We start from the raw sequence: 14,660 nt of genomic DNA, 5'->3' as shown, positions 1-14,660 counted from the left end.
TTCTGTGTGTCGAGATGAAATTTTGCAGTAGGCTTTCACGTTTCAACATCTACCTGCTGTAGGCCTGTACGATTTGCAGCAGCGCTAAGTAGAGTTACGCTGTAGAGCTACAGACATTTAAATTTGAAAAGAAACTAGTACTGATCCTGAACTCGATTTTATCTTTTGGGGAATATTTTATGAAGATCGCACATTATGTAATTTTCTGTAACATCCCTTCACTTCATTCCATTTATTTCCAAACATTATCAGCAACCTCTACGTCATCTGTGCTCTTACAATAAAATGAGAGTTTAAACTATGCTAAGCAAGTACAATACAATTACAATTTTGTATTTATTTATTTATCTTTGCGTTCATAGGTGGAATACAGATAAACGAAAGGTTCCGAGCTGAAAAGTAGCAAACATCCCTCGAATTTAAGATTTAATCATGGATAAAATTTTGATTCCTTATTGATTTTTCCAAGCTTTGCCATATTTTCGAAGGATTCTAAAGGGTTCTGACGATGATGTATAATACTCGGAATTACTGGGTTTCCGAACTTTATCCATCGTCCGGTATTATAGAAACTAGAAAACAACGTTTCGGATACTGAATCTGTTTCCTTCCTCCAACCAATGATTGAGATTAGCTCTTTCTAAGAGACCCAGTAGAGTAGATGTCTCCCCCATCACCTGAGGACGGAAACAGATCCAATTTCCGAAAAGTTGTCTTTTATAATTTCTAGAATAGAGGATGATGGACAAAGTCCGAAAAGCCAGTAATTTTGAGTTTCGAAAATTGTTTACGCAGCTTAATATTGTGATTTGTGCTAAGTTGTGGTGACAAGACCAGAATGTAAGCTATGAACTTATTTAGTTTTCTCTGCATTTATTTCTAGATGAGTCTGCTTACTAGAGTCTAGTGGAACTTCTGTGTCCAGATTAATTTAAAGGAACAAGTAACAAGCACGTTCATACAAGAACGACGGCCTCCTACTGGCTGGTAATCTCTCATTACTGGTGTAACTAGCTTACTTAACCTGATACACCAACTAGCTGCTGTTTCTGAGTCAATTTATGGGAAAACAAAAATGTCCGACTGGTATAAATCACTAATTAAACTAGTTTTACCATTTGGAGATAGAATTTTCCACCTAAACTTTGGCTCCCGTCTACCAGACTACACGGTGTCATAACTCAACATACCACGAAAGTAGATATCCATCCACTAATCCTTCCTGAAACAAAATTGGTTGACGTATTTACTAGAACATGGGATATCTACCTGTATCTATTCTTACTGCTGCTCGTCCAATGAATATGTGTATATTTTTGTAAGGAAGCGACTGTACATATGATACCTTTCCTGCCTCTTACCTACCATAAACCCATTTGAGGATCCCTCTTGAGGGGTTAACCAACCCCCACCCTTATCCCTTTATGAGACAATTTCCCTACGCAGCTTATGTCTGTGGTCGCGATGCGTAGCTAACGTGTTGAAGGTGGTTCGGCGGTACTCATCTGTCTGCATGTGCGTTGCTTAGCTGTGGTTCCGTGGCATTACCGGCCGTAATTAAGGGAAATGAGACCTTTACTGATCAGACAAACACTTTTATCATTTTAATTAGTTAAAATCTTTAAACAAGGCCGTGTTTTCACATGGAAGTGAAACATGGACGATTAGAAAAATAATTTATCTAAATATAATTGTTAAGTGGTCGCGAAATCAGCCTACTAGTCTACCAAACATGATAAATGCGATGGAATAACATAGGCCCCATACACTAAGCAGTGCTGCTATCTGGAAGAAATGTTTGGCAAAACTAGATGCTGTAGTAGTACCGATTCAAGCGTTCCTTCAATTTCTACCACATTCTACTCCTATTCATAGTTAGTTAGTTAGTTATTGGAGAGGGTGGGTTTCCCCATGCACTTAGACCTGTATTGGTCCATTGTGCTTCCCTCTATGATTTCTACCAGTCTTTATATCGTACCGGTACTGGTGCTTACCATCAGTCCCGCCCAGCCAGCGAGACCGGCTCGACTAGCTGAGAGGTATCTATAATGCTTCCCCCATCTACCAGAGGTATTAGAGACTGCTGTTGCGCGGGAAACGTCCGTAATTTGGCTCAGTGACCTCCTTTGGAGATATGAGGTTCTTTTACGTGCCGTAAAGCTACGACACGGGACCCACGGCTTAAAGTCCCTCCCGGAGGACTTGTTCCCTGAATTTTTCCGCCCTTAAAAATTCGACGACCTCCGCCGGGTATTTGAACCCGCGTACTAGGAGTCATGAGGTGGGAACGTTACCTCTAGACTACGGAGGCCGCTNCACCCCTATGGGCCTGCACGGCCTGTTACAGGGATAGCTTTACTTTTATATATATAGTGTGTGTGTAAAGAATGCATTTGATAAAAGTCGGTCAGTAGAACTTGGAACTGCTGAACCAGGGGCGCGAAATACACACAAAGTCTGAATACAGATTTCTCCTTAGAATCCCACAAATGAACGACATATCCTTTTATCCACAGTCTTCTGCGGCCTGCCATTCAATCATAATGCCATTTTTAAAATTGTGCTTACCGGGAGTCCAGGTTTAGTTCTGTAGTTTTTCTTTAAATGCGAGAACGTAGTATTATACTTGTTGCGACTGCAACAACCTGTTCAATCTCTGAAGTGGACAGTATCCAAGAGTTTTCCCATCAATATTCCGTTTGCATTTCGTGCTTCTTGAACCTAGCTATATTCTCAGCCTGTCACAGCCTCCTAAGTTGTTCTAGGTGGCCTGTATGAATTGCGAGGTACCTCATACATTTTTCGGAACTGTTTAGTTCCTCTTACTTAGTTCCGTACATGATTTGCATAAGTCCAATGAAACATTACAATTTGAAGAACTGTACCTGTACCTGAAAGTACTTCGAAAAAATTGGAGTGTCTCCAGTGGAGAAACAAAAATGGGGTTCTTTTATGATTAATTTTACGCTTCGTTCCCCTCAGAAACTTCTGTTTCTCTCCTCTCTTGCATATCATGCGTTTCGTTTCTTTAACTTTATCTTTCTTCGCGACTATTCCCATGGGTCTTGTATTCTTGTACAATGCAAGTTGTTAGCCCTAACCACGTTAGCCATCCAGGGCCGTTCTTCAACAACTTATACTATTCTGTGTTCAGTTGACTTTCCTTGTTACAATGATCGGCATTTATTGGAGTTAGTTCGGCAACTTTCTTTCTGATATAGGATTTCTTATGTAGAACCAGAAAATATCATAGTTCTCGTAGGATCTTAGGTCTTCCCTTCAAACCATGGCTGTACAGATCATTCTGTGAAACATGGAGGCAGTTGTCGTAACGTGGTTACAAAGATGTCTTCTTGTCAGTGTAATATTTGATAGTTCTCTGAGTTCTGATGCGAGTGTTTTAAAATATTATCATATTCACATCTGATATTAAACAGATGGGGCACGTGGTAGCGTAGTTGGTTAAGACTTTATGCTACAGGCCGGAAAGTCCGGGTTCAATTCCCAATGAGGTTGCTGGATTTTTGAACTGAACTAATCCATTTCGGATTACTATGGCCCTGGGGTCCACTCAGCCTCTAACAGAAATGAGTACTGAGAATAAGGGCCGTCGGCCTGACAAACTCACCGCCATCTGTGAGTCGATTGTCTAGAGAAAATATGGTAGCCTCGACGTCTCACAGCTCTATGAACCTCCACGTCATGTTGCATGAATGGTTCAGTTATTTAATTAATAATACAGAGATCGCGGCTTTTTCCTGGACGTACGGAGTAAAAGTACGAAACACCTGTGTGAGGATGGCCGTTGTTCGGGCCGAATTTCGAACCTAGAACCTTCCGATTGCGAATTTATACCGTTACTGGTATGCGAACTCATTGGATGACGCAGTTCTTCCTGTACGTATGCAACAAGAAAAGTAAAAGCATGGAGCTCCACACACATTTTTAGCCTTTACATTAGAGACAGGTAAATGTTAGGTTTTCTTCCGATTTTTTGCCGCAGGAGGAAGAGAAGAGGGAGTAAGAGAGTAGGAAGGTCGGTAGGTTACGAAGAGTGGCAAGAAGAGAAATATCTGTCGCTGCTGGGGATCGAACTCAAGCCACTGCAACAACAGCGTTTTTCCTCTCATATATTCTTTTCTATAATATTTTATAAATGGCTAACCCCAAATCGATTCATTGCCGTAAGGAAATGTGAATTTTCTTCAAGAAAGACGAGAGCATCAGCGTATGTGACGAGGGTAGACTTCGAAGTCTGGCAAAGTCACTCTGTTTACAGTTTTCAAAACACAACGTGATATACACAGAATCTGTATGAATATCTGTGCACTGTATACATAAATTATAACATTATACGTGTCTAGCATAGTGGTCTCTTACTGGTGCTTATTGCCATGAACCGTACTGCTAAATACAGATTTTGCACGCATATCGGTCAGTTTCACCTTTATTAAATTTGGTTCTCTTTTGAAAACACTATTTCCTTATGAAATATCAGGACGCTAAATTAAATGTGCATGCTGTAAACTACACCTCAGAGTTTCTCAAACTCTTCATATTATGCCTATTGATTTTGGGAAATTAAAAGATTATAGTTGGTTTCTGTTTCATGGTGTTCGTGTTGACTTTATGAAATTGTATCAGTTGGTGTAAGGATCATTTGGGAGAAAGGCACAAGGATATAATCCTATATGAATTTTTATTATAAAATACTATGACGTATAGATCCAATGCTAAGCAACGGCTCGATGAACACGCTCCCGCCGAGACAGATTCTTGGTGAACAACCGTTGCTTGGTAATGCATGCAATAATACGCGACAATATAGAACGTCCATTTCTACGCAACGGAACGGTAAACACCCCTACGAATTATTGGGAGGCAGTGTTTTCCGTGAGGTCCGCCCCGGGGCTGTATGATACGGAATTCGAAGTCACCAGTGTGGGGGATTGAAAAATTCCAACCCGTGTGGAGGCGGGGGTCGAATACCTCCACCGTGACCCTGCGAGTCGTAGGAGGCGACGAATAGGGAAGTCTCAAATTTGAGACAGTAATATATGGTCTCGAGTACCAAGGGACTCGGACCCGAGAAATACTGCGCTGGCACGGACCAGGAGCATATACAAAAGACAGACCCGTCCTCTCGTCAGAGAGGGCGCCCACAGAAACAAGACTGTAACTGTCAAACAGTAATAAATATCTGGTCATGAGCCCCAGGAGGGTGCTCGACACCAAGACTTACTGACTGACTGGCCGTCAGTCGCAATGTGACTTTGACTTTGACCAGTGTGGGGGCGGGGTCGAATGCCTCTATCGTGACCCTGCGAGTCGTAGGAGGCGACGAAGAGGAAACTCTCAAATGTGAGACAGTAAAATATGGACGCGAGCACCAAGGGACTCGGACCCGAGAAAGACTGCGCTGGCAAGGGCCAGCAGCATATACAAAAGAGAGACCCGTCCTCTCGTCAGAGTGGGCGCCCCACAAAAACAAGACCGTAAATGTCAAACAACAATAAATATCTGGTCATGAGCCACAGATGGGGCTCGGAACCAAGACTCACTCACTGACTGACCGTCAGTCGCAATGTGACTTTGATTTTGAGCAGTCAGTCGTAGAGACAGAACACGAACGGGAATGGAGCGAGTTTTAGACGGCCATTTATTGTGAGCTGTCTTCATTCTTTGTGATTAAGAGAGATCATATAGGAAGGCGTTAATAAATCCAATAATCCAATTCAGAACCCGTCTTAATAATCTCGCAAACCCCGGATGCATGACGATACGGAAAGTCAAGATAAAATGTCTCTGTTCGGAATTCAGGTTTGGTGCCTTAAGAATACGAGATAGACGCGTTACTGCTGTACCAAATACGCCGTTAAATAATGCCATTGAAACAAAATAGTACTTAGGTCTCCTTGTGTGTCAAGAAAGGGAACGTACTGGTGTAGTACGTCTTACGTTTTACGTTTCGTCTTCAAAAGAAGGTTCGGAGGAATTTTCACTTTCCCGATGAGGTCATTGGATTTTCTTCAATTGACCTAATCCTTCTAGCCGCACTATGGCCCTGGGGTCGATTCAGCCTCTAACATAAATGAGTACCAGGGATTAAATAACTTTCCTGGGGAGTAAAGCGCGGCCGGCGCGTAAGGCTGACAACTTTACCGCCATCTTTGAGCCGATTGTCTACAGAAAATGTGGAACCCTCAACGTCTCACAGCCCTATGGGCCCCGGATAGCTTACTTTTTTTTATGTGTTTGAACTGTTGAAGCCTTTGCAAGAGAGCAAAATTTCCCTTCTGCCTATGAGTTATATAGAACCGGGATAGCTCAGTTTGTATAGTACTGGCTAGCAGATTCTCTCCTCTCCGTGTCGTCCAGACCGGTCCCACCCGGCCTCTTCTCCATTGGGTAAGTAAAATAAAAAGTAAAGCTATCCTGTAACAGGCCGTGAAGGCCCACAGGGTTGTGAGACGTTGAGAGTCTCACATTATCTAGACAATCGGCTCAAAGATGGCGGTAAGGTTGTCAGCCTTACCCGCCGGCCGTGCTTTACTACCCAGAAAAATAGTTATGAAATTAATTCCTGGTACTCATTTCTGTTAGAGGCTGAGTAAACCCCAGGGCCTAGTGCGGCTGGAAGGATTAGGTCAACTGAAAAACATCTAATGACCTCATCGGGACTTTAACGCGCGACCTTCCGGCTTGTAGCATAGCCCCTCAACCAACTACGCTACCGCGTGCCCCCCTTATCCAATGGGTACCGGTGAGATATGCTCCTTTCCCAGGGGTTAAGCGATTGGGACGTGAAGCTGATCACTCGCCTCTAACTAGTGCCGAGGTCAAGAATATGTGGATCTTTGCATCTACTCCCCCATACGTCTCCATGGTGTAGTGCTTAATTAGTTAAGAACAGGGACAACTTTACCTTTTTTTTTCCTTGGCACTACAGCCCCAGTGGGCCTAGGCCTACCTCCATGAACTTCTCCGTTCACTTCGGTTTTTCTAGATCTTACACATTCGGTAGGACTCCTTGGGAGGTTGATCAGCTCGTCGCACGGCCTCTACCTGTATACAAAGACAGAAAGACGCACACACACAAACTAAACGTCCATGCCCTGAGTGAGATTCGAACCCACGATCCCGGTTTCCAAGCGAGCGGAGACAGTACATGCTTAGACCGCTCGGCTACCGTGACCGGCACAACTTTACCTCTGAGTCGTAAATACTCTTATTTTGTTTCTAACAGCTTATAGTTACATGGCTACGGGTATGAGCAGGAAGATCTAAAAGTTTGTGACGATGGTACATTAGTACAAATATTACGTTTCTGGACATTATCCATTGTCCTGTTTTCATCTACAAGACCGTCCTGTTTACATTTCAAAACAACAACTTTTGGAGACTGGACTCTCTCTGTCGTAATGTAAAACCTACTCAGATGGGCCCAATCAATATAGCTATCCCCTATCTCTGGGTCCGAGAGCGAATCCAGTCCCCGAAACGAGGTTTTAGATGAAAACAGGACGGTCTTGTAGATGAAAACAGGACGATGGATAATGTCCAGAAACGAAATATTTGTGCTAAAGTTTGTGTTCTTTGCGATATTTCCTTCCAATTTTACTGAAAACTTCATGCTTTTGATAAGAGCATTATTGTGCTGATCATAATCAGAATATTATAAGCCCCTAGGCATAGAAGATTTGTGAATAAGACGCGGTTGTCAGTGACTATGAAAATGTTAAAATGTTGCATAAACATTATCATGACATCCAAATTAAGGAAGATGAGATAGACCGAACATGGTTCATGGATAAGAAAGAGGAGTACACAATTTTAGCCGACAAAATTAAAAGATGGAAAGATAATATTAAAATTGTTCTTAAAGAAATAAGCTGTGATATTGTGAACTGAATTCACATGACCCACCGTCCTACCTAAGGACCGGGCCGTTGTGAGCATAGTAATGAATCTTCGGGTTTCATCACAGACGAGGAATTTCTTACTGGGCTACTGTCAGCTTCGCAAGAAGAAAAAAATTCCAAAGCTTACAACTCACTTCAAGCTATGACCGAGGTTACGAACCTATGGAGCTTTTCGTACACTTTCCACATTGTTCAGTTATCTTCATGTAGCGGTGTTTAGGGAGAAAATTAAGTATATGTTGCTGTCTCGTCACCAAAATGCAGGGCAAAATCATCAGATAAAGATATGAAACAGATGGTTTGAAAATATGGCACAGTTCAGATATTTGGGAACAACGATTACGGATCGAAACCTGATTCAGGAGGAAATTAAGAGGAGATTTAAATCATGTAATGCTTGCTACCATTCAGTCCAGAACCTTTTGCCTTCTCGTCTGCTGTCCAAAAACATAAAAAAAAAATAGAATCTACAAAACCATAACTTTGCCTGTGGTTCTGTATGGGTGTTAAACTTGGTCTCTGTCATTAAGGGAGGAACATAGACTGAGGGTGTTTGAGAACAGGATGTTGGAGAAAACTGCACAGTAAGGAGCTTCATAACGTGTACTCTTCTCCAAATGTACTTAGAATGATCAAGCCAAGGAGAATGAGGTGAGAAGGTCATGTAGTGCGAATGGGGAAGACTAGGAATGAGTATAGGATATTGGTGGGAAAGCCAGAAGGAAAGAGACCACAGGGAAGACCAAGATGTAGGTGGGTGGACAATATTAGAATGGATCTTAGAGAGATAGGATGGGATGTTATGGATTGGATTGATCTGGCTCAGGATAGGGACCAGTGGAGGGCTCTTATGAACACGGTAATGAACCTTCGGCTTCCATAAAATGCTAGGAAATTCTTGAGTAGCTGCAGAATTGGCGGCTTCTCCAGAAGGGCTCAGCTCCATGAGTAAGTAAGTATACATTGTTACATGTACACCCATTGTTAGGCAACGAGAGGTAAACAAGTTACGGCGTAGACAAACTCTTGATAAACAGTTCGCTGTGGCCAATTCATACCATCCCATCCTATCGCTCTAAAATCCATTTTAATATTGTTCACCCACCTACGCCTTTGTCTTCCCACTGGTCTCTTTCCTTCTGGCTTTCCCACTAATATCCGATATGCATTCCTCTTCTCCCCATTCGTGCTACATGCCCTTCCCACCTCATCCTCCTTGACTTTATCATTCTAATTATACTTTGAGAAGAGTACAAGTTATGAAGCAACAATATATATATATATATACACTCGTATATGGGACTTAATCTGAGATATACTCTTTTCTGTATTACTAAATGCTGTTCCCTTATCACGTAAGAAGCCTTCATATAGACCGAGATGCATATTTCGTGCAAAGGGCTGTACGAGTGATGGCCTGACAGCTGTCCTAGTGTAGTGTTTAGCTTTGGTTGGTCTGAAGAGATCTTTTGGACTGCGATTGTTGGTACCTTCTCTACCGTACATGGATCCCACCCTGTTGAGGATTAGCCACGTAGAGAAGAAATAGTAATAAAAAAAGAAAGAAAGACTTGAGAAAACCCAGCTGATGGCATCAGAGAGTGCTCCTCAAGTATTTACCTGATGTCGGGGTAACGGAGTCCTCCCCAGGTCTCATCACTTACGATTCTGTTTGATGGCATTTCTTTTTTTTTTGTAAAAAAAAAAATTCTTTCCCTCCGCTCATACAATGACATGACGTCATGCTCGTCTGAGGGATGTCCAGAGTGGGCAAATCGTTGCATGGCACGTTGCTTTGTACGGACACGTACGTCCGTAGAGGTTTGCTGCAGACGGAAACTCGTAACGGGAAGAGGACACCACTGAGTCATGCCATCGTCACCTCTGTCGTTGTTGCCAACGTGTGACTAAACCTTGTTTGTAATGCCTTTAGCAATACGTCACACCCTAAGTACGCAGACTTAAGAAAGAAGTCCTGTGTATTCAGGGAGACCTCCGGGAAGTCGGTACCGGTTCCATCGTATATAGGAGAAAGAGCCGGGGTAGCTCAGTCAATATACGGGCGGCTATCGACTTAACGGTCGAGAAATAAGGTACGATCCGTGCCAGCGTAAAAAGATTCGTCTCTTCTCCAAACTGTCCCGACCGCCTCTGGAGCCCACCCACTGCTGCCTATTCAATGTGTAAGGTAAGGTAAAGCTGCCCCTGTGCTTTGCTAATTAGGCACTATGCCATGAAGACGTATGGGGGGAGTGGGTGTATAGATCAACTTTTTCTTCATTTCGGCACTAGTTGTAGGTGAGTGGTCAGTTTCACGCCCCAGCCTCTTTACCCCCGGTGCTTATTGGATAGGAAAAAATTCTTGACCCTGTTGAGACTCGAACTCCGAGCCCTCCGTCGATCAGCCTGTAGCCAGTCGCTATACCGGCTCTTCCTATTCTTTGCGTATCGGCAATAATGTGGCCAGACCGTGAAGCTGACCACTCACTTCCGGCTAGTTCCGAGGTGAAGAATTGTGCTGACATACCTCCACTTCCTCACACGTCTTCATAGCGCAGGACTTAATTAATTGAATGTGGGGATAAGTTTGCCTTTGCTCTTGTCGTATGCTGAGAAGGAAACCTAAGAACATAATGATGACGTAATGAACTACGTCACTGTTTTATGATTTCCTACTCTAAAAATGTTTTAGAAGCTTAGTAGATGACAGTGAGCCGGGATAGCGTAGTCAGTATAGCGACTGGCTACGGGCTGGACGTGAGGAGCCGGGATAGCGCAGTCAGTATAGCGACTGGCTCCGGCTGGACGTGAGGAGCCGGGATAGCGCAGTCAGTATAGCGACTGGCTACGGGCTGGACGTGAGGAGCCGGGATAGCGCAGTCAGTATAGCGACTGGCTACGGGCTGGACGTGAGGAGCCGGGATAGCGCAGTCAGTATAGCGACTGGCTACGGGCTGGACGTGAGGAGCCGGGATAGCGCAGTCAGTATAGCGACTGGCTACGGGCTGGACGTGAGGAGCCGGGATAGCGCAGTCAGTATAGCGACTGGCTACGGGCTGGACGTGAGGAGCCGGGATAGCGCAGTCAGTATAGCGACTGGCTACGGGCTGGACGTGAGGAGCCGGGATAGCGCAGTCAGTATAGCGACTGGCTACGGGCTGGACGTGAGGAGCCGGGATAGCGCAGTCAGTATAGCGACTGGCTACGGGCTGGACGTGAGGAGCCGGGATAGCGCAGTCAGTATAGCGACTGGCTACGGGCTGGACGTGAGGAGCCGGGATAGCGCAGTCAGTATAGCGACTGGCTACGGGCTGGACGTGAGGAGCCGGGATAGCGCAGTCAGTATAGCGACTGGCTACGGGCTGGACGTGAGGAGCCGGGATAGCGCAGTCGGTATAGCGACTGGCTACGGACTGTACGTGAGGAGCCGGGATAGCGCAGTCGGTATAGCGACTGGCTACGGACTGTACGTGAGGAGCCGGGATAGCGCAGTCAGTATAGCGACTGGCTACGGACTGTACGTGAGGAGCCGGGATAGCGCAGTCAGTATAGCGACTGGGTACGGGCTGGACGTGAGGAGCCGGGATAGCGCAGTCAGTATAGCGACTGCCTACTGGCTGGCCGGTCGGCCGAGTTTGAGTCCCAGTAGAGGCAAGAATTTTAATTTCTCCATGTCGTCCTCTGGGGTCCTCCACCCAGCATACTATCGAATGGGTAGTAGGGGCCCTTTACCCGAGGATAAAGCGGCCGGGGCGTGAAACTGACCACTCACCTCCAGCTGGTGCCGAGATCAAGAAAGCGTGTATATATATATCCTCTTCCCCATACGCCTTCAAGGTGTAGTGCTTAATTAATTAAGTACAGGGACAACTTTACCTTAACTTAGCAGATGACAGTTGTATCACAGAGGAATATTAGGAAGTGACATTTCGTTAGGTTTCGTGTTATTTATTTCTTATGGAGTGGCAAATTTAATTCATCTTTTGATACTGAGGAAGTGTTTCAAATGGCTCTTTGTAGCAGGAGCACGCGGTAGCGTAGTTGGTTGAGGCACTATGCTACAAGCCGGAAGGTCGCGGGTTCAAGTCCCGATAAGATCATTGGGTTTTTTCAGTTGACCTAATCCTTCCAACCGCACTATGGCCCTGGGGTCGACTCAGCCTCTAACAGAAATGAGTACCAGGAATATTCTTGGAATGTACTTGGGAGTAAAGGACGGCCGGCGCTTAGGTCTGACAACTTTGCCGCCATCTATGAGCCGATTATCTAGAAAATGTGGGAACCTCAACGTCTCACAACCCTATGGGCATCCACGACCTGTTACAGGAATAGCTTTACTTTTTATGTTTAAACACACGATTAAGAATCTTCAACATTTAATAGAAGTAAACACCGCGCTGTTCTATCCTCATTTCAAATTATTGCTTTCGTGCGGACCGTTCTTTGCTCTTCTACTGCCTTGCATGATGCCCGAATTTTACTGGTTCTGATTTCTTCTGCTTCCCCTTTAGGCAGTATTCCTCTGTTTCTGCGGGCGAGAACTCAGCCGGAAGAGTTGGCCTCTCCTCCCGTCAATCTGGACCGACCCACAACACACAAGTTCGCTTCACGGCTTCGATGTATAAAGAATCCGCCATATTCTAACAGTTTCCTTATCTTTGCCTGGCCCTATCCGTCTGATATGTAACTGCGATCTAAACAAAAGCATGATGGTTAATGTCATCTTCGGAAGGGTGCAGGATGATCGTTCATATCATCAAGAAATATATTAAAACTTGATGTAATATTGTTGAATTTGGTATTGAAGAATGTTAACTGATAGAATATGACACCGTATAGCCTTGTGAAAGTCAACCGATATAGAACTGTGCGCTGAAGATGAATGTCATATGTTCCTACGAAACAACTCTTGGTTTATACCGGACTAAACGGGTTTATATCCCAGAAAATAGAACGCTTGACGTACCATGATCAGCTTCATAAAATCAAGCAGAAAGAAATGGCTGCAAATGTAGCATACATGAGAGAAGTCAAGAAATACGCAAAACAGTTTGTCGGATAACTTCAAAAAACTGAGCAAGGGACTTATGTGTAAGTGAAAATATAATGTTGGAAATGGAGCTTAGAAGAATTGATCTTGAAGTTATAGACTATATTTGTTGGCTCAAGAAACTGTTTATGCCAGATATTTATAAAAGCGATAATGAAGTTTGAAGCATGAACGCGTAACCGGCTGAGAAACATAAGCTTTTCGAGGGAAATTCTGTGCTCTATAGACGAAAATTGAATTGATTCATCACACGGAAGTACATGTATTCCATTTAATAAATTTAATGCGTTAGAGACACGATGACATCCATACTTTTAAATTTTACCCTTCTTGTTTTTTTTTTTTTTCCTGGGTAAAGACACGAAGGTTCCCTATTTCAGGCTTCTCTACTCCCCGATACTACTATCTGTGCCAGGATCAAGCACTATATTTCTCTTTCTTTCTTCAGGTACCCTCCTCCAATTCCTATTCTTCCCTCGGAGTGAGAGGTCAACCTGCATGCAAGGACAACAACGGCTGACTTCAGTTCTCTGTGGGTGAGTGTACGACAAATCATATTTCTTAAAGCGGAAGATACCGTCACTGGCAATAGGCTTACCTGTTTAGTAACGCACAAACAATGATTTATCCAATTATAATAATTTAACTGAATAGACGTTCATGTAAATTAAATTGATATAGAGTATGGAGGGCGTGCAATGAACTATAGGACTCCTTCCACTTTTTAAGGTACCATGTTGCCTGTGTAGCACCCCTTTCTGCTATGGAACTAATATTCTGATTTTCATCATATTAGTCCACCCCAGAGTCATACCTGCTAATTTTCTGCAGGACCTGAAGGACATATTAAATTATGAGGTTGAAGCTGTTAAATATAAGGCTGTAAAATGACGTAGGGCAACGGCGATTTGTAACCTGTACAGTACAGTGGTTCGCTTTCCCTGTAGGTCAGCGATTTTCAACCGGTGTGCCGCGAGGTGTCCGCAGGCGTGCCGCGGCACACTGGTGTGACGTGAAGAGTTCGTAGGTGTGCCGCCGGAGTTTGAGTGAAGGTCGAAAAAAATGGGGGGAAGGGAATTGAGGAATAAAGAAATCTTAGAAATTAATACTCAACATTATTTTTAAAAATAGAGCAATGATTAGAATTTTAGCCATTGAACTTGTAAACACAATCTTATTGCTCATTTTTTTAATGATAAAATCTCTTCCTAAAAATTGTTAATGTGCTTTGACAATTTTAGCGTCTTCTTCGGTGTCCCGCAAAGGGTAGAAAAACTACTGTAGAATATAAAACAAATATGCAGCCGTTCAGAACATTAATTTAGCTTTGAGCATGACAGTGATTACTAATGGTCTATTTTAGTCAGGAAATTAAACATTGCCTTGAGATGGGCTATAAATATTCTTGAAAATTACTATGTATGAAATATTATTTGGAGGTCAATAGTTAAGAAAATTTTGCGACGGTGTGAACCTTTACGCTAATCCCCACAAACGTAACACAGAGAGAATCTGAACTTAAAATCTCTATATTAATGATGATGATAAAAGTAAAGCTATTATTATCCTTAATTAAGCACCACGTCGTGAAGTGGTATGGGGAGTGGATACCACGAAATCTTAACTTCAGCACTAGATGAAAGTGAATTAATAATAATAATAATAATAATAATAATAATAATAATAAT

At 43.4% G+C, this 14,660-nt stretch overlaps 1 long non-coding RNA gene across 1 annotated transcript in view; it reads left to right on the top strand.

Moving 5' to 3' along the window:
• The window catches only part of LOC111865037, a 58,070-nt gene extending 44,438 nt beyond the window's left edge, over nucleotides 1-13,632 (top strand). Inside the window, exon 3 of the long non-coding RNA XR_002842890.2 lies at nucleotides 13,421-13,632. This is a non-coding gene — a long non-coding RNA (uncharacterized LOC111865037). The remainder of the gene's footprint in view (nucleotides 1-13,420) is intronic.
• Nucleotides 13,633-14,660: the final 1,028 nt, after the last annotated feature.

Source organism: Cryptotermes secundus, unplaced genomic scaffold (genome assembly GCF_002891405.2).
Source record: "Cryptotermes secundus unplaced genomic scaffold, Csec_1.0 scaffold971, whole genome shotgun sequence".
In the NCBI taxonomy this organism is placed as follows: Eukaryota; Metazoa; Arthropoda; class Insecta; order Blattodea; family Kalotermitidae; genus Cryptotermes; species Cryptotermes secundus.
This window is presented reverse-complemented; position numbering and strand designations above follow the sequence as displayed.